Source organism: Trichechus manatus, unplaced genomic scaffold (assembly GCF_000243295.1).
Source record: "Trichechus manatus latirostris isolate Lorelei unplaced genomic scaffold, TriManLat1.0 scaffold00088, whole genome shotgun sequence".
Lineage (NCBI taxonomy): Eukaryota > Metazoa > Chordata > Mammalia > Sirenia > Trichechidae > Trichechus > Trichechus manatus.
The window spans coordinates 1501124-1521231 of NW_004444024.1; the positions used below are offsets into that span (position 1 = coordinate 1501124).

The window sequence follows — 20108 nt, forward strand, 5'->3', positions numbered from 1 at the left end:
ACCCGCAACCGTGGACCGCACCTCTCCGGCTGTCCACTCTTCGAACCGCGGCCAGACCCCTCACCAGCTCCCACCTCCCTTATCTCTCTGTTCTGAGGAGTCTTCCAGCTTCTCCGCTCCCCGGATCCCCCGCCAGGTAGCCCGCTCTCAGCCTTCGCTCCCTTCCCCTTTCGCTACTTCGCAGGGTGGCCTCTCAGAGCCCGCACCTGTCTAATCACAGCTTCTTCCCTCACCACTTTGAGAGTCCTGGGGCCAGGTTAGGGCCCCAAGGCGGATGCCAGCCGCAGTGCGGGGGTGGGGGGGAGGAAGACACGGTATAGGGGCCCTGGGCTTGCTCCTCCCTCTCAACCCAGGAGGAGGGAGGCGGCCAGGGAGAATTTTAGAAGTCGCTCCGAGACGGACAGGTCCTGGGAGCAGTAGCAAATCTGCGGGGGGGAACACGTGCGCACAGACACACAGACACACGCGCACACAGACAGGCGCATCCCTCCTGAAAGGGAGACAGCCGCTGAGCGCCCAAGACTGGGCAGGCAGATCTGCGTTGGCGTCCCCAGAGGTCAGAGAGGGTGCAGGCCCCAGGGGCACACGGTCTGCACCTCCGCGGTGGGACCCGCACACCCGGAGCGCATTTCTCCGCAGACCGGCCTCTGGGCTTGGGTGCCTGCGGCAGCCGTGACACTCCTGCGCCCCCTGCTGTCTCATCGCGGCCGCGCAGCTGGACCCCAGTTGCCGTCTGCCTGGCCTGGGGTCCCCGTGGCCAGCTCCCTGTACAGAACCGATACCGTTTCTGGCCTCCGCTTGACATGAGACTGGCTGGGTCGGTGGGAAGTGTCTGGACTAAAGGGTGCACTTGGGTTCTCACCTGGCCATTGCCAGAGACTTGCTGGGTGACCTTGTGTAGATCCCCTCCCCCCTTTCTGGCCTCAGTTTTTCCATCTCCCTCACAGGACTGCCAGGCCCATCAAACCTGAGAATGACGGGAAGGCAGCCAGTGTCCCGACAGGCCTCCGTGTGGTCTGATCCCAATCCTTCCCTCTGCACTGCCGGCCCCTCTCTCTGCAACTCCCTCAACGTTTCAAGGATGGCTCAGTGAGCCCCCAGTCTCACAGCCTCCTCACTCACTGGCTGATTCATCCTGGGCCCTTTCTCCCTGGGGAGTAATTTCCTCAAGGTTGGGTCACTGAATCCGGTCCCTGGACACGGTCCAGGCACCTGGCACACAGGCTAGGCAGATTCCCACCAGCTCAGGGGGAGACGCACCCATGCCAGGATTTCTCCTACCTCTCTTTCTGAGGCATAGCTATAGACATGCTTCTTTCCCTGCTCAAACACCTTCAGTGGCTCCCTCCCACCAGACAATAAAGCCCAAACCCTCAGCCTGACACACCAGACCCCTGATTTGTTTGGCTGCCTCCCCATCAGTCCTTAAATTTATACTTCCTGCTCTACTCAGACCAGTGATTGACTCATTCTCACCTCCAGGCCTTTGCTCATGCCACCCCACCCCCAATGCCCTCATGTCAGCCCTGCTTATTCAGGGGCCAATTGGAGGTCCACCTCCTCCAGGAGGGCTTCCCTGGCTGCTTCCTTAGTCCTCTAGGTCCTCCTTTTTGTGTTTTTCCTGGGCATCTTGGCTGGAGACTCGGGGAGAGATAAGGAGGTTGCCTGTCAATGAGTGATCTGGGCCAAGTCAGTATGTCTTCCTTCATCTGCAAAATAGGGGCAATTTGTCCTATTTATTAACTGTGTAGAAAGCATTAAGTGGGCTATGATGTGTAAAGATTCTGGCCCACAAAAGGGACTCCTTTCCCTTTTATGGCCTCGGTTTCCTCCTCTGTAAAATGGGTGACCAATGTAAGGGCTATTGTAAGGACAGAGTTTGAGTCTGGTGCACAAAATCCCTTGGTAAATCCTGAGCATATGTCACTGGTTAAATCCTGGGCATTGGAGAACCTGGGTGGAACACAGGTGCCCAGAATGTATCTGCTATGGCCACTGGCCAGAGCCACTTGTTCTTCAAGGCAGGTCAATGTCAGACCCTTACAGTCAAGAGCTAGCACTGACCTAGGCACAGCTGTCCTCCCAGGGTCATCTCTTGGGCTCCCAACTCTAGCCAGAGCCTTCTAGCACTCACCTTTTGAGAAGTTATTTCTTAAATCTTACTTGAAACTCATACTGCAGCTCAATGACTAGGGCCCTTTGTGAATGCTCTATGCCTCCCTCCACTCAAAGTGATTCCCTCTGGGTCAATCTTTCAGATTTAAGCATTCCTCAGAGGGTTTGAGTCCTAACTCTGTCCTGGACTTGCTGTGTGATTCTAAGAGGTCACTGTACATCCCTGGGACTTACTTTCCCCATCTGTAAAGTGTTATCACACTAGACTCAATATCACACAGAAAACATTTTTTTTTTTTTCAGTGCTTGGCAGGATGCAGAGCCCTTCCACAAACATCCCCTCACACAATCCTTGAAATTCCCCAACCAGACCCCTTAGAGAGCAGGCAACCAAGTCTCCACAAGGTGGCAAGGTGGCAGGTCCCCCGGCCAGGAAGTGACTCCACCAGGCATGATCCCTGCTCCAAGGTTAGGATTCCTCCTCTCCCTCACAGATCCTGGCTCTCACACCATCCCTCCATTCTGTGATTCTGTGCTGGGTTCTCACCCTGGCTCATGTTCGAATCACCTGGGGAGCATTTAAAAATGATAATGCTCAGATCCCCACCTTCACCCTGGATAATTTTAAATGTTCCCAGGTGACTCTGAAGGGTTGCCAGGTTTGAAACCCTGGATTAGAAGCACTTCATCCCAGGCTGCCCTCAGTCCCATGGAGGCAAGAGTCAGGGTTGGGCACCTAAGGGCTGAATGTGTACCTCTGCAGCGGGCGGGGGGTCTGTGTCTGAGGGACTTTAACATTTAATGAGCACTTACTATGTGCCTCATATTTAATCTTCCCGACAACCCTATGAGATAGGCACTATTACTAGCCACATTTTACAGATAAGGAAATTGAGGCACAGAGAGATTAAGTAATTTTCCCACGGTCACACAGCTAGAGTATAAAAAAAGCAAACAACACTGTTGCCCTTCAAGTCGAATCTGACTCACAGCGATCCCATGTGTTTCAGAGTAGAACTACTCCATAGCGTTTTCTTTGCTGTAATCTTTACAGAAGCGGATTGTCAGGCCTTTCTTCTGCAGTGCCTCTGGGTGGGTTGAAACAGCCAATCTTTAGGTTAGTGGTCGAGCGTAAACCATTTGTACCACCCAGGGACCTAGCTAGTGAGTAGCGGAGCCAAAATTCAAACTCAGGCCATCTGGCTCCAATCTGTGCCTAAAATTCATGCCCTGCCTCCCGAGGAAAGTCAAGTAAGGAAAACAAGTTTTCCCTGCTCTCCTTTTGTGCCCAAGAATGCAGCAGCTGGGGGGTCCTGTGTTCCCAGTCCTGGCACCCTCTGCTCATATCTGTTGTGAGGAAGCCCAGCTCCAGCTTGGGAACACCTGGCCCAGGCCCTCTAGCCACCTCCTCTTTGATCTTAGAGGCCACTGGGCTTATGCCCAGTGGCCCAGCTGTCCTGGGCTAGGTATTTCAGGAAAAGGTGGTTCAGCCACAAGCCTGTCAACCCAGGTACTAGGACCACTCAACCTCAGACCCTGTCTAAGAACAGGCCTTTCCTTGTTCCTAATAATAAAGACACCTCCCATTGGCAGGCCATTGGGCTTACAAAGCACTTCCTCTTCTAGGCTCTAACCAGCAGCCTCGGGAGGCACTGACTCTAGTCCCATATTACAAATGAGGAAACTGAGGTTCAGAGAGGCATAGACATTTGCCCAAGATTACACAGGAACGTGGACCCAGCCCCATTGGCTCCAAATCCAGTGCTCTTTTCACTAAAGATGAGTATCTATGTGTAACCCAGGCTACCTTGGGTATGTTCACTCTGACCACCTCCACCCACTGCTCACAACCTTCACGGTTCCCCATGGCCTTCAAGGCAACATCCAAACTCTCAGCATCGCATGCAAAGCTCATCCCCAAATGACTTTTTCCTGCCTCTTCTACCATCAGCCACACCTGACTCTCAGCTTTACCCTAAACTTCCGGCATCTCTTCCACTTCTTTGCCTTTGCTCAGACTTTCCCCCCAGACTTTGAATGCCCTCCCAAAGGCATATCTGCCTGTCAATATCATGTATTTATTCAATTATTCATGTCACAAATATTTGCTGAGACATTGAGGATAAACAATTGAAAAAATCAGCTCTTTCCAGATATAGGAAGAATGTTCCTCCTGCTCAAGATCTCCCCCTGTCTGCACCGTCCTCTCTCACACACATCCCCACGCCCCCACTCAGGGGCAGAAACTGTGTCTGATCCTTCACTTCATCCTCATGGTCCAACCTAGGCTAGGGACACAGTAGTGCCCAGAGAACTCTGGTTATATAGAAGGATGGTTTCCATCTCGCCATCTCTCCATCACCTACAACCTGGTAGTAGCAAACCCTCGATAAACCCTAAACTTAAGTTCCACCCCCAGCCCCCATGACGATGTGTGCTGCTTCCAGGAGCCTGTCTGGTACCTAACGTACATCTATCCTGTTGCCACTGACTGTGGTCAGACCTCTGGAAGCCCAAGTTCAAATCCGAGTTCTGCCCTGAGATGCTGGGTGGCCCCAGGCAAGGCTCTGGCCCTCTCTGGCCTCACCCTTCTCAGCAGCTGTGAGAGTTGGTGGGGCTCAGGCAGCTCAGGAGTGGGGAGGCAGGGTCTGGGCAGGCTTACTGGGCAGAAGGCAGCTCTCCCGGGCAGGGAGGCCTGCCTGGGCAGGTTAGGCCCAAGGAGTGTAGGCAAGGACCAGATTCCAACACAGAAGGCTTCTCAAGAGAGAGTGTGTGTGACTCAGTGTCTCCATGCCCCGGGGCAGAGCCTGTGGACTGAAAGAGAAAGAAACCTGGTCCCACTGTCCAAGGGCCTCCACAAAGGGACAGTCTGAGAACTTGTTACAGGAAGGTGATGTCTCTGCAGGTTCTACCTCCAAGTAGAGCCTTTTCTCAAAGCTTCGGCCCTGGAGTGGGCATGGGTGTATACCTGGGCAGGGTAAGCTGCCCTCAGGCAGCTCTGTGTGTGTGTGTGTGTGTGTGTGTGTGTGTGCATGCATGTAAGGCCCTGTGCCCACTGTATGTCTGTGAGCATGATGGGTGTGAGAGGGGAGGGGATGTGAGTACAGGTTTGTAAGTTTGTGTCTTTGTGAAGGTGTGTGAAATTTCCATGGTGTAGCTGCATGTGTGTGTGTACACACAGATATGTGTGTGTATCTATAGCGGGGTGTGTACATATGTGTGTAGGCAGGTCTGTGTGCAGGTATAAGTGTATATGCACATATGCAGGTATGTGCATGTGGCTGTATGTATGCACGTGTGTCCAGGCTTGACATGTGTGTGCATTTATGTATGAATGTGTGTGCACATGTGTGAGTGTGTGTGCCTGATCCAATTCACACCTGACAGAGGTGTTATCCATGGCCACTAGCCTGGGTCCAGCTTTGTATGTCTGTGGCTGTGGCCCCAGGTGTGGGGGGCCCTCAAAGAGAGGGGACCTGACCAGAGGTGGGCCCTGGGGAAATGTGGATTGCAGCACTGGGTGAGCAGGGTCTGCTCCCAGAGCCCTGGCAGCAGCTCTGAGTCAGGAAAGGTACCCACCAGCTGAGTGAACTCAGGCTCAGGGGATGAGGGGAGGCGGGCTAGGTCAGCCATAGGTCTCCTCCATTTCCATGTTATTTTCATATACATTTGTTTTGTCTGCAGCAGGTGGCTGGCTCCATGACCCTAGAGGGAGAGGGAACTCAAAGGATTCTAGTACAGAACTTGCCAGTTCACTTTAGGGCTAAAGTCCAGGGGGCTTGGCATGCCCCAAGCCTTGGCACACCTTAGGCCTCGGCCTCTGCTCCCCAAGATCCTTCCTTTCCACAAGGTTGCCCCAGGCCATACACAGTCATGTGCACACATACACCGCTACACACACTCATACACACCCCTACACACTCACACATCTTTCACAGTTATACATATACGCGCCCATCACTCCTACACATAGATGCGCACACACAGACACACAGACACACACTCCTGTATAGACACACACACACTCCTATATACAGACACACACACCGACACACATACTCCTATATGTAGACACACACATAGACACACATACTCTTATACACAGACACGAACACTCCTATATATAGACACACAAATAGACACATATACTCCCATACACAGACATACATCCTCACACACACACTCACACCCGTAGGGCACAGACAGACACACTTGCTCTCTACCTCCTTCTGGGACCACAGTGCTGCTTTCTCCCTGATGCCCAGACCTGCTACAGTAATCTTTTCTATACCCAAGGCTGACCTTGCCTCACCCATACCCACATGGCTCCCCACTGCCCACAGGACAAAGTTGGAGCCCTGGCTCTGACCTTCACAGCCTTCAAGGCTTTTAAGCTCCAGAAAAGCCTCCTCTCTGCCGCACCCACACCCTGCCTCTGGGAGCACTGCACTGCTCACCAATCCTCACACCAACACTTCTCATTCACTCCTCTGTCCTTTGCCAGCCGCTCTGCCTCCCCACTATGCTGTCAGCTTCAGGGGACAGGACTTTTTCTGTTTTGCTCACTGCTGTGTCCCCAGCCCCTAGAACCCAGAAGAATTGCTCAAAATGATATCTATCAACTACACAAATGGGTAGAAGAACCTTCCTCCCAGTCTGGTCTGCCCCCTTATGTAGACTTACCCAAATATATTTGTTTCCCTGTGTGCCTCCTCCATCAGACTGGGTGCTCCTCAGGGCAGAGACTGGGTCTGATTCAGCTCCTTGTGTCCATGCCCAGCAGGAGGCTGGGCACAGAGAACAGGAGTGTGGGATGGACCCAGGGTATAGAGCCCAGGCATGGTGACCCTCTCAATGAAGCTCAGGGGTGTTTGGAAAGTGGAGCCACCTGAGCCAATCACACAAATCACACCTGTCCCACGTAAGAGGTTTCCAGACTATCTTCTCCACCCCCCTCATCTGAACCCTTTTCTGAAGTCACCTTGACTGGCCATCTAGTCCCTGCTTGCACACTCCCAGGGACAGGGAGCTCACTTTCTTCCCATGTGGGATGGCTCTGCCTGACACTGACTCCTCCCACAGCATCGTCCTGTCAAACCCTGAACATCCTGAGCCAAGGATTCCCATGGAAACCAGGAAGGAAGACAGCAAAAGGAGAGGCAGATCCCAGCTTTCTCAGCAGTTCTGCCAACCTTTCCAGCTTTGGGCAGAGGTGAAAAAAGGTCTCTTGGCCTACCCCAGGGACAGGCAAGGGGGCTCAAGGTGCTCAGGCTCCTCCCCAGCCACAGATCACCATCCTCAGGAGCCTGGGGTGGTGCAGAGATGGCCTGAAAAACTCCTTGGCAACCTCCACGGAGACCCCATTTACTCACTGAGCCCCACTCCCCACTGAGCCCCACCCCTAACTGAGCCCCCACCCCCTCACTGAGCCCTACCCATGAGTCCCCAACCCACTTACTAAGCCCCTATTCCCTGCTGAGCCCCCGCCACTTATTGGGTTCCCACCCCCCAAACTAAGTCCCCATCCCAACATTGAGCCCCACCCCCTCACTGAGCCCCATCCCTGAGCCCCCAGCCCCTTTACTGAGCCCCATCCTCTCACTAAGCCCCATACCTGAGCTCTCATCCTCCATTGAACCCTACCGCCTCACTGAGCCCCATCCCCCCCCAGAATCCCCGTCTGACTGAGTTCTCCCAAACAGAAGAGCCCTTGCCCCCTCCAAACCCATTAAACCCATTGCCATTGAGTCAATTCTGACTCATAGCAACCCTATACGACAGAGTAGAACTGCCCCATAGGGTTTCCAAGGAGTGGCTGGTGGATTTGAAGTGCTGACCTTTTGGTTAGCAGTTGAGCTCTTAACCACTGGGCTACCAGGGCTCCTCACTCAGTCCTAAATCCTTACCCTCATACTGACTCCCATCTCCCTCACTGAGTTCCACTCCTTCTCTCACTCCCCATCCCCCTACCTGACCTAGATAAAGATTCCACTCCTTCCCACACCCATCTCTTCTCCTCACCAGTGCCTTCTGCCCTCCAGTCTGCAGGACATGGAGAGTCTGCACTGACTCCAGTCCTAGGAGTGCCACATGGAAATGCTTCCTCCCAAGCCCCGCCTGGCTGGCTGGGTGGATAAGGGGACAAGCCAGTCCTCAGCCAAGGGTGGCTGCCCAGAGTGCCACCCCACTTCACCTCTACAGCTTCACCCCACCAGCTATTTCTGTGCTAGCCCTGCTCCAGGGGTGTCTCTGGCTGCAGCCAGTCACTGACCCCAGACCCCCATTCACACGCGCACACACGCGCGCATACACACACACACGCGCACAAGCACACACAAAACCAGGGCTGCTTGGAGCTGAGTTCATCAGGGACACCAAGGCAAAGAAAGTCAAAGCAACGGGGACACAAGACCCCATGCTCTGAGAACTCCCTGCCAACTCAGAAATTGTCATAGTGCGAGGCCCCAGCCTGCAGCTTCAAAGTTCCAAGAACTCCCTGACCCTCAAGTTCTAAGAAAATCAGAGCCTCTATTACCACGTCCCATTATTCCAAGGGTCTGTGCTTCTTACATTCTAATAGTGCGAGAGCCTTGGGTTGGGAGAATGTAGGAGCCCAAGATTCTAAAGTTCTGTTATTCTAACTGCCTAAATCTCCATGACTCCAAGACTCCAACACTCAGATTCCACGCTGGAGCTCTGTAAATACAAGGTAAGGGGAGAGAGCCTTAGCAAGGCCTGGCACAGGCCTGGGGTGTGGGACCAAGAGGTTAGAGAGGGCCCAAGGAAACAAGCACCTCCAGGCAGTGTCTGGGGGGTAACTGGGGCACCCTGGAGCACAGGAGGCGGGAGGCGGCAGGGTCAGTGTGGGTGACTCAGTCTAGCCCCACCACTTTCAGGCTGTGTAACATTAGACAAGTACCCATGCTGCCCCAGTTTCCTTACCTGTAAACTGGGGATCAGCAGGCCTTCCTCACATGGTGGTTGTGAAGAATAAATGAGATGCTTAGCACAGAGCCTGGCACACAGAACTGCTCATAAAATGACAGTGCTTGTCTTTATTCCCCAGCAGCCCTCGGAGTCCCCTGGAAGTGCTGGTAAGGATGGTTTGGGCAATGGGGATATTTAACCCTTTCCTGGTACCTGAGTGACATGAGGCTGCTGCTCCTCAGGCTTCCCCAAACCCCACTGCATCTCCTCTCTTCCCTCTCTATCTTTCCTGGTGGACTGCAGTCTTTAGTTTAGGAGACAGACCTACAAAGAGGGGAGAGCTGGGCTCTAGGACCAGGAAAGCCCCTCCCACTTCTGGGCCTCAGTTTTCTCATCTGTACAGTGACAAAGTAGGGCCTTCCACTGACATTCCATGGCCCCAGGATTCAGGCTGTGTGGTCTTGGTGACCTCAGGGGCAGGCCTGGCAGGGAGAAGGATCCAAGAGAAGCCACACTCCTGAGGCCCAGTGATAGGGTGGAGGCAGGGAGGAGTATGGGAATAGATAAGGTGGCCCCAGTGTGGCTCCTGCTGCTCTCCCCAGTACTGGAGGAGAATTTGATAAAGCCCATCCCTTTGCACCTGGCAAGAATATACCTTCCAGGAAACCCCCATACCTTCTCCAGACACCTCTTAGCCTGACTGCTTCTGGAAGAACCATTTCCAGATACGGCCCCTGGCCCTCGCCTAATCACCTCTGCATCTGCAAGCCTCCACTCCCTTGCTTACACTATTCCTCATACCCGGTGCCTTCCCCCTCCTCTCGAAGATTTAAGGAGTTAAATCTTAAATATCCTGAAAGGAGAAGGAAAGGGAACAGCCCATCTTCTAAATGCTAGGGGCACCTCGTTTATTCCTCCATTTAATCCTCAAGATATTATTAGCTCCATTTCACAGTTGATAAAACTGAGGTTCTTAGACATTATCTAAAGTTTCACAGCTAGATATGGTAGAACAGGGATCTGAATCTGGCCCCTCCAGCTCTCAAGCCTGAGCCTCTTCCAGGAGGCTGACTCCAGGGAGAAGAGCCTGGGACCCACCCTCCTGGCTCCCCCTTCCTCTTGGCTCTAGGGCCACACTAGAGCAGCCCCTCTCACCCTGGCAGCACCCCAAACTCCAGAGGGCAGAGATCATTGTCCTGTCTTCTCCTGCCTCCCCAAGCTGGAGGCAGCGTAAAGCCAGGCCACACTGCTTCCTGATTGATGGAAAGGCACTCTATTAGGCAAAGGCCCCGTGGTGGGACTGGGAGATGTGGCGTTCTGTTTCTAAGCATCAGTCGCTATGGAAGCCAAGTGCTGCCAGCCCAAGGCCTAGCAACGAGGCGCAGGGCGGAGGGCATTGTGTTGGGGTGGGGAGCTCCGAGGCAGCCCAGTGAGCAGTGAGAGAGAAGGAGAGTGGACTGCATCCGTTCTCCGTTCTCTGGGCTAGAGGGCCCGATTACTGCCCCAGCTGGGCTTGCAAGGGGAGGAGGGAGGTCAAGAGGTCAGGACCAGGCACAGCCTGGGGCCAGAGAGACAGAGACTCAGAGATAAGAGCAGAGAGAGACACACAGAGACAGAAAAGGGAGTCCAGAGAGACAGTGAAAAGCAGAGATACCATCAAAGAGAGGGAGACTGACTTGAAGCGGGAGATTCAGAAGGTGGAAGAGGACAAGAGCTGCTCAGAGTCACAGAGATGCACTTAGACAGACAATTGGCAGAGAAGGATGGATTCCCGGGGAGCGAGAGGGTACGCCAGGACAGTGGAGAGAGCCGCAAGGGGAGTGACAGAGATGGATGGACAAGTGACAAAAGGAGATAAGTCTGAGGCAGGAGGCAATATAGAGGCAAATAATAAAGGAAGCGAGGACTAGGCACTAGAGACAGGCAGGTCGGGCAATGCAGATGGCAGCGGCAGCGAGATGACAACGGTGATACAAGCGCAAGGGCACCAAGGCCACAGGAGTCCTGAACTGGCCCCAGTCCTGGACCTTTCCTCCTCACTCTGCCCGTCTGTGGCACAGGCATCACCAGCCTTGTACTTCCATCCTTATGCCCCCACCCCCTAGCCTCTCCCCCGGAACACAGAGTCATCTAGTCACAGACCCTCGGAAAACAGACTGTGGAGGTCATAGGTGCCACATTACTCTTAACTCCCAAGGGGGCAAGTCTTGCCCAAGATCATACCATGAAGCAGTGGCTGAGACAGTAGGAAGTCAGGCCTTGGGGTTCCTAGTCCATTGCTCCTTCTCCACCCCCACTTCACTTGTTTCCCTACAAGAATGAACAAGATGGCAGAGCCTAAGATGGGAACCCCACCTCCATGGGGGCAGAGCTGTTTGCTTCCTTCCTCAACAACAGGTCCTGTGTCTGGGTCCTAGGAACCCCAGGATGAAGCAGATAGCATTCAGTGGAGAGATGGACCAGAGCTGACCATCTCAGGGCTGTGACTAGGAAAGGCAGCACACTCTGGGGAACCCAGAGCAGACTGACCCCTCGTGGTCATGGAAGTGGCAGGTACATTTGACAGGCAAAAACCAATTGCCATCAAGTCAATTCTGACTCATAGGACCCCATGTATGTTGGAGTAGAACTGTGCTCCATAGGGTTTTCAATGACTGATTTTTCAGAAGTAGATCGCCAGGCCTTTCTTCCAAGGTGCCTCTGAATGACTCAGAACCCCCAAGCTTTTGGTTAGCAACCGAGCCCATCAGACATTTACACCACTCAAGGACTCCCTGGACAGGCAATATCACCTTTAATCCTAACCATATCCTGTTACAGATGAGAACACTGAGGCCCAGAGAGAAAATGACTTGCTCTAGCCAATCAGCAGATGCTTAAGTCAGGATTTCAGCATAGGTCTCTTGAGGCCATTGCAGGTTGGAAGGCCTGGCAGAGGCCCTTCCCTAGGGGTGGAAGTAGCCACTCCAGAATGGGGGCTACTCAGGCCTACTCAGGGACCCCTTCCAGAGGGAGGGTGTGGGGGCATCCTGGGGGAGTCCTCTTTTGGGAAGAGGACTCTGTCAAGTGCTAATATATCTCTTTCTCTGTCTCATTTTCTCCCCCTTTCTCCCTCCGCTCTCTCTGATGGTGGAGCTAATTGTTCCTGGGATTGTTAACACTGTCAGCAGCACCTGACAGCCTGCTCAGAGAGCTCACAGTGCCCTCTCAGACACCCCATCCACCCCTGCCTGCCTCAGTCTCTCAAGCCTCCTCGGGGAAGAACAAGATGAAGACTAATTAAGTGCCTACTACGTGCCCCTGGCAGTGTGAAGCACTTTACATTCATTATCTCATTAAATTGTCCAGCAAGGTCTCTGAGGGCACTGGCTCCCCCTATTTCGCGGAAGCTCCTGGCCCGTGGTCTCCCTACCACCCCTACTTCCACCCCCAACACTACAGGGCAGCTCTGACTGCACCCACCCCTGGTTCCAGGGCAGGGTGGCCCTATAGCAGTAGATGTGCACAGGTGCCTGGGAACTGGGCATCTGACTCTCAGCGTCTGCAGTGCCCATGGTGGGGGGCAGTGGGGGAAGCAGGGGGAACTGGGAGGGGCAGGAGAAGGCGGGCTTCTGCAAACCAGCCTCACCCCACACACACTCCACACACACTGGGCCTGCTGCCCAGAAATCAACCTGCGGTGCTGTGCTCCCCTGGGCCCCAGTTCCTGGAAGGCAGCACTGCTGGGGTGATCGATCCAACTGCTCTCGGCCTCCGCTTCCTGCTACCTGGAGGCTGCCTCCTCCATGCAGCCCCCCAGCTGGCCAGTGTCACCGTCAGGGTGAGAGTCTGAGGGCAGTCAGTGGGTGATGAGCAGTGACCCATCAGCTCCTCCTCAGCCCTGCATTCCCCACTCCTCAGGAACCTGGTCCAGGTGCAGGTTGCAAGGGTAGATACAGTAAGTAGTGTTTGTTCATGCACGTATGCATTAGTGTGTGCATAAGTGGGTCAGTGGAGCTGAGGAGTTGTGAATGCAAGATGTGAGCCATACAGATCTGGGTTCAAATCCCAGCTCCTCCATTTCCTAGATATATGACCCTGGGCAAGTCACTGAATCTCTCTGAGTCTCAGTTTCCTTGTCTGTACAGTGAGGATACCAATAGTAGCCACCTGATAGGCTGGATGAGGTTATGCATGCAGAGCTCTGGCACAATGCTTGGCATATGATGTTTTTTTGATACATGAAAGATTTTATTATTATGTGTGCTTGTGTGCATGTACATGTGCGCATGTGTAAGTGTCTCTGGGAGGTCCAGGAGGGATCTTCGGCACTCCAGCAAGGGGGTGCAGGCTGCTCCCTGACTCTTGACCCTACAGAGTAGGGGCTATAGCTGCAGTCTCAGACTAGCATCAGGAGGAGAACCTGCTGTACCTCTACCTGACCCCCCCCCAAAAAAAAAACCCACCTGTGTGAGGGAGATGGATGGCTTGGCGGCTACCAGGCAGGACTAGTGATTAGGAGGCTAATGGCCCAGCATCCAGAGACGAATGGGAGGGAGGCTGAGCTGTCAGGCCATCCATCAAGGCTGTCGGGCCAGCAGTGCTGCACAGTGGGTGGAGGAGAGGTAAGGGGAGAGTGGGGGAGGGGCCAGGGGAGTGTAGGCATACCCAGGGCCGGGCAGCCAAGCCCAGCCCAGCCATTGACCGTAAATTGTAACCCTGAATGAGTCACTGTTACTTTGGGGCCTCACTTTCTTTATCAGGACAATGGCGCTAAAGGTCTCTCTCTGCCGCATAAGTTCCAGCCACAGCAGGCCCAATATTAGGCCCCAGGGCCAGGAAGAGCCCCTCTGAGAGTATGAGAGGTTCAGGCATGCCCTTGCCTCCTATAGGTACCCAACCCTAGTCAAAGACCCCGGAGGGTGGTCTTTGGAATAAATGGATTGAAATAGTGTCTGGGCTGGGAGCCCAAAAACCTAAATTTGAATGAAGTTCTATCCCTAATCCCTTGCTAACCCTTGGCCAAGCTCCTGACTTCCCAGGTCCTTCCCTGGGAGGGCCCCACCCCCATGCCACCACACACATACATCCAGGCCAACTGGCCTGACAGAGGCAGGAAGAGCCTCAAGTACAGCCCTTGCCTGTGCAAATTTCATTCAAACTTAGGGCAAAGTCACACATGGGCCTTCCTCATCTTTTGGAGGTAGCAGTTATCTGGAAAAATCCTGCCCAGCAAGACAGGGTAAGAGGTCCTAGTTTGGGTCTAGCAAGACCCTAGCAAAGCCCTCAGTCTCAGTTTGTCTCTAACAGTCTAAGCGGGCTTGTGCAAGTCACTTTTCCTCCCTGGGCTGTTTTCCCCATCTTTAAAATGAACTCTCCCATTTAAAAACAAACAAATGACATCAACAAAAGTCTTCAGGGGCTCCTTTTCCCTGTGAGACAAACTGCAAACTCCTCACTGCCCCCACTGCCTCTAGGCCTACACGTAGGTACCCTGACCTTTTATCACACCCCCACCACACTTCATGTTTCACCTCTGGACCCACACTGCCCCTCGGCCTCTTCCCCTCCTCTCCACTGGACAACCCTTCCTCACTCATCAAGGGCCGGAAGCATTGCCTCCTCTTCAAAGCCTTTTGCACAGACCTGGCAGAGTTGAGCCAGACGCCCTGTGGAGTCACTAGTGCTCCCCTACACGTTCCGTGGGGTCTAGATCAGGATGTGTCTATCCCTCCATCTCACTCTGAGCTCCCAGAGGTGAGAACCAGGCTGGCCAGATTCCCAGGAAGGGGTGGGAGTGGTGTTGGGCAGCCCAGGACCTCAAACAAGGATCCAGCTTAGAGACAGTGGAAGGAAGGGAAGGAAGAAGGAGGAAGAGAAGGAGGGAGGGGCAGAACAACTGTCCCCAAGGTCCCTTTGGATTTAACAATCTGAATTCTATTTCCTTGAATGTCACTGCAGATGGAGCCCCCATGTCCTGGTCCCTCACCTCTCCGCTGCCCCCCTTTGGCCCCAGCCTCCCTCGGGATCCAGCCCTCTTACACACACCAGGACAGAGGCCCTAAGCTAAAGGGGTCTCTGGTCTCTGCCACTGCATCCTGACTGGAGGCTAAGAGCACCACACGGTCATCATAGCGATGCTTTGATGTTGTCATCACTAATTCATCGCCAGAGCCCTGGGAGGTGAGTGAGGTGTGAGGAGAGCTGGTCAGAGCTGATCAGAGCAGCCACTGGGGGCAGGAGTCTTGGGGCATTGGGCCTAGTGGGGGGCAGGGATTAAACTTCATCACCCCATGCAGCTGCATCCTCTCCTCAGCCTCCCAGCACCTGGCAAGGAAGAGGAGCACAGGAGTCTGTCCTGTGCACCTACTGTGTATCCAGCTCTGTCCAACTGTGGAGTGGGGGGTCAGCGAAGGCCAGTATGGAAGCTTCCACTCTCCCAGCCTCTGTGAGTGGGGTGTCTGGGCCCGTCTATCCTGAACAGGGCAGGGAGATGTCCCTTCTCATGTCACAGGGTCTGAGGAGGGGCCGGAGTGGAGGAAATAAGGAGGAAGCGAGCCCATATGCTGTATCCCCTCCAAGCAGATGCAGGCCAGACACCTCTAAAAAGCAGCTCATTTAATTCTCCCCAAAACCTGCGGGGTTGGAATTATGACTCCACTTTACAGATACCTGGATTTCTCTCTGCACAAATCCTTCCAGTCATCCCATTCCCTCCTCCAGGAAGCCTTTCAGGATGTTTCACCCCCCTCTCATCCCCTTCTCTCCATCCTCTGAATTCCCAGGGATGATGGGTGAGGGTTCTGGTCTCCCCACCAGACTGGACTGATGGCTCCTCCTTCTCCCATTTAGCACCCTGGTTTGTAGACCGCCATTAATGCAGACTGGAGCTGCGCATGGTTCTAAACCCTTCCAGACTTCACTGGAAGCTGGGTTTCTTTGTGTTGAAAGTCATCTGCTCATCAACCTGGGGGGCGAGGCCAGGGGAGAGGCACTGCCCTGCCCTCCTCTCACCTAGTTCTTAGTGACAAGGAACCTCAAGACAAGTTACCCATTTGGAGAGGAGAATGGGAACTTTTGAAACTAACATGCATCCACTCAACAAGCATTTATTGAGTACCTACTATGTGTGGCCCTGTGAAAGGAACTTGGTATACACAATAGTGAACAAAACGGACATAATTCCTGCCCTTGTGGAGCTCTTGGACTAGTAGAGTCGGCACTGGGGTTTGTTTGCTTTACATACATTAACCCCTCAGTCCTTATAATATGTGTGAAAGGTGGACATTGTTATGCCCGTTTTACAGTAGAGGAAACTGAGGCTTTGGATAATAAAGGAACCCGTCCAAGGCCACACAGCTAGTAACCAGTAAAGGCAGGATTCAAACGCAGATGTGTCTGACTCCCAAGTCCCACTCTTGGTCCGTTCCTATAAGAGGTTCACAGACCTAGTCCCCGCCCTCAAAGAGTTTATAATCTAGTTTACCTGCCCCAGTGTTCTTCAATAAGCACCACTGGAAAGTGTCTTTTGAGTCTGATCTGAATCCCTCCTGCTGCAGCTCTGACTTGGCCTGTCTTTGTTGGAACCTCAGTGGGGCAGAGGATCAGCTTTCATCTCCTTGCAGACACCTGGGGTGCTTCCATGAGCTTCAGCCCCTTCTCCACCCCCACCTTGCACAGAGGCCTCCCCCCACAGGAGGGAGGGAGGTGTGCGATCTAAAAATACCTTAATCCCTCCCTGCTCTCACTCTAATTAAACTGAGTGAGTCACTACTTTAAGTAATTTATTGCTAGTTACATAATTGCTTTAATATTTGGTTCTAGAACTGGGGTACAAAAATGCCCCTCTTCTTTTTAGGGAACTGCTAATCCACAGAGTGGGGTTTAAGGCCCCTGGGGGAGGACGGGGAGCGGAGTGAAGTCACTCGGCCAGCCCCCTGCTCCAGTCCAACATATGGCCCACTTTGTCTGGGGAGAAGCAGTTTGGTGGGTACACAAACTCTCTGTCATCTAGTCTGTGGGTTTCTAAGGTCACCATTCCCAGCTGATCCAGACATCGGACCTGGGGTTTGCCCTTAGAAGACCGTAGTTTGCACATACCTTCCCTCCCCAGCCTCATGACCTCTGGCCCCAGAGGAACCAAGGCCCAGAGAGGTGTCTCCCAGCTTGCCAGAGGCAGCCCCACTCTAAGTGCCAGACTGTCAGCTCAAGGCAAACCCGGCACCTCTCATAGCCCTGTAAGATATCACATCCTCACCTTCTGGACCCCCGTGGCAGTAACAGCTGTGCAGAAATGTTAGCCATGCAGAAACAAGGAGGGGAGGTGCAAAGAACCAGCTATGGAGGGCACATAGTAGGTGCTCACATAACAGATGTTTGTTTCACTCCATTCCAATTAGCAAGGAGTTATTAAGCACCCCCTGCGTGCAGTCACACATCCTTGATCTCATTAGCTCTCCACCTGCTCTCACGAAGCCCAGAGAGGGAGCCAAACTGTGTACCAGGTGCTTTACACTCTGTCTCACTTAATCCTCACCGCAGCCCTTATGAGGTGGCACTATTGTTATCCCCCTTTCACAGATGAGGGAACAGAGGTGGCACAACCCGCACAAGGTCCTGTAGCTAAGAAGTGGAGAAGCTGAGATTTGAACCAGGAAATAGTCATCAAGGCTTGTGCTTATAATCACCCCCCTCTACTGCCTCCCTTTCCACCACTCTGTCAGTTTGTCGGACTGTGGTGGCTTTCATATTGCTATGATGCTGGAAGCTATGCCACTGGTATTTCAAATACCAGCAAGGTCGCCCATGGTGGACAGTTTTTAGAGGCGCTTCCAGACTAAGAAAGACTAGGAAGAAAGGCCTGGCAATTTTCTTCCAAAAATTAGTCAACAGAAACCTTATGAATCACAATAGGATATTGTTCAATATAGTGCTGGAAGATGAGCTCCCTAGGTTAGGAGGTATGCAAAATACATAATGGCTACAACAATGGACTGGAGCATACCAATGATCATGAAGATGGTGCAGGACCAGGCACCATTTTGTTCAGCTGTACATGGGGTTTTCATGAGTCAGAGTTGACTCAACACCAACTAACCACAACAATAACACTGTTAAACAGCATGGGTTAGGAAGCATTGCCTGTGCCCTCTGACCCTAGGCCTTGAATAATGAGGATTTCACTAGGCTTAGGAGTAGAGATGGAGCACCTCGAAGCAGAGAAAGCAAGTGCGCATGTGCGAACTCAGAGAGGTGGCAAGGGGCAGGGTGGGCTTCAGAAAGGAGTGAACTAGGTCAGGCAGCAAGCCTGGCAGAAGCACAAAAGAAACCAGGCAGAGAATCTGAAAGAAATTGGCAGAGTCTAAAAAAATGAGGCAGAGGGCAGAGGGCTGTGTCAACCTGTGGGTTTAAGTGCCTGCTCAGGCCCCAAGCAGTCAGGGCCCATCACAGATATTCCTGACTCGCTGCCCCCTAAATCTGTCCCTGTCTGATTTCTCGGCCTTAATAGTCCACTCACACCCACAGTCACCACCTCACTGGGAACAAGCAAAAATCCTTCACCCCAATCTTAAAAGCCTGTGAGCGGCCATCTAAGATACTCCACTGGGCCCACCCCTTTGGGAGCAAGGGAGAATGAAGAAAACTAAGATACAAGGGAAAGATTAGTTCAAAGGACTAATGGACCACAGCTTCCACTGCCTCCACCAGACTGAGTCCAGTACAACCAGATGGTGCCTGGCTACCACCGCTGACTGCTCTGACAGGGATCACAGCAGAGGGTCCTGGACAGAGCTGGAGAAAAATGTAGACTAAAATTCTAACTCACAAAAAGACCAGACTTACTGGCCTGAACAGAGACTGGAGAAACCCCAAGAGTATGGCCCCTGGACACCCTTTGAGCTCAGTAATGAAGGCACTCCTGAGGTTTACCCTTTATCTAAAGATTAGACAGGCTCACAAAACAAAATGAGACTAAAGGGGCACAACAGCCAAGGGGCAAGGACTAGAAGGCAGGAGGGGACAGGAAAGCTGGTAATAGGAAACCCAAGGTCGAAAAAGAAGTGTTGGCATGTCGTGGGGTTGGTAACCAATCTCATAAAACAACATGTATACTAACTGTTTAATGAGAAGCTAGTTTGTTCTGTAAACCTTAATCTAAAGTACAATAAAAAAAAATTTGTTTTAAATCCTTCACCCCAAAACTCGGCAGGGACTGGTCGGAAAACAGACAATGGTGCCTTGTAGCAGGGGAAAGCTCCGGCAGTTGGGGAATATGGAAAGGTCCCTACCAAGGCTCAAGGAAGCCTTCCTGGAGGAAACATGAAGGGCTGAAGGATAGGAGTTAGCCAGGTGAAGGGGAGGGGGCATCGAGGAACAGTGTTCCAGGCAAAGGGAATAGCATAGGCAAAGGCCCAGAGGTTAAGAGATGCGGGGCCCGTGGGACCACCATAGCTTAGTCTGGCTGTGTTCTTGGCAATCTGTGCGTCCATGCTGAGTGCAAGCGTTTCTCTGGGCGTCTGCGTGCACTGTGTGTGTGCTGAACCTGTGCCTGGGCTGAATGTCTTGGTGTGTATACCTGTGTTGTGCGCACTGGTGTTGCCATTTGTTCTGTCTCTTGTTTCTAGGTTAATTTTTGAGATTCATCTTGTGTCTGTTTCTCAGTGTATATTGTGTGTGTGTTGTGTGTGTGTGTGTTGTGGGTCTCTACGTCTGTCTGTTGTGGTCTGCTTCTCAGTGTGCAGGGTTCTTCTATCTGTTGAGTTTGTCTCTGTTTATTTGTGTTTGTGTTTGCCTGTGTGTTCCTATACCTGGATGGTATGAGTCTCAGTGTGTTGTGGGTTTGTGGCCTGGACACTCGGTCCCTTAGCTCAGGCAGCTGGGGCCGAGGAGAAGCCTGGAGCAGGGGGTGCTAGAGCTGGGATCCAGTTGCACACAATAGTACCTAACGATTGTCAAGCACTTAGTGGGGTGGAAGGCTGCACAGAAGATGCTAATTAATGATGATAATGAGTCAGCGGCCAAAGACCCAGTGGAGGCTGAAAGTGGGTTCCCACTGGCACACATGGATGAGCTGGCTCGGCTGAGGT

The 20108-nt window shown here is 52.9% G+C and overlaps 1 protein-coding gene across 1 annotated transcript in view; it reads right to left on the reverse strand.

Annotated features, from left to right (window-relative positions):
* Nucleotides 1–20108, reverse strand: part of PDE2A (phosphodiesterase 2A) — a 98174-nt gene that overhangs the window by 67309 nt on the left and 10757 nt on the right. The gene's annotated exons all lie outside the window — the stretch shown is intronic.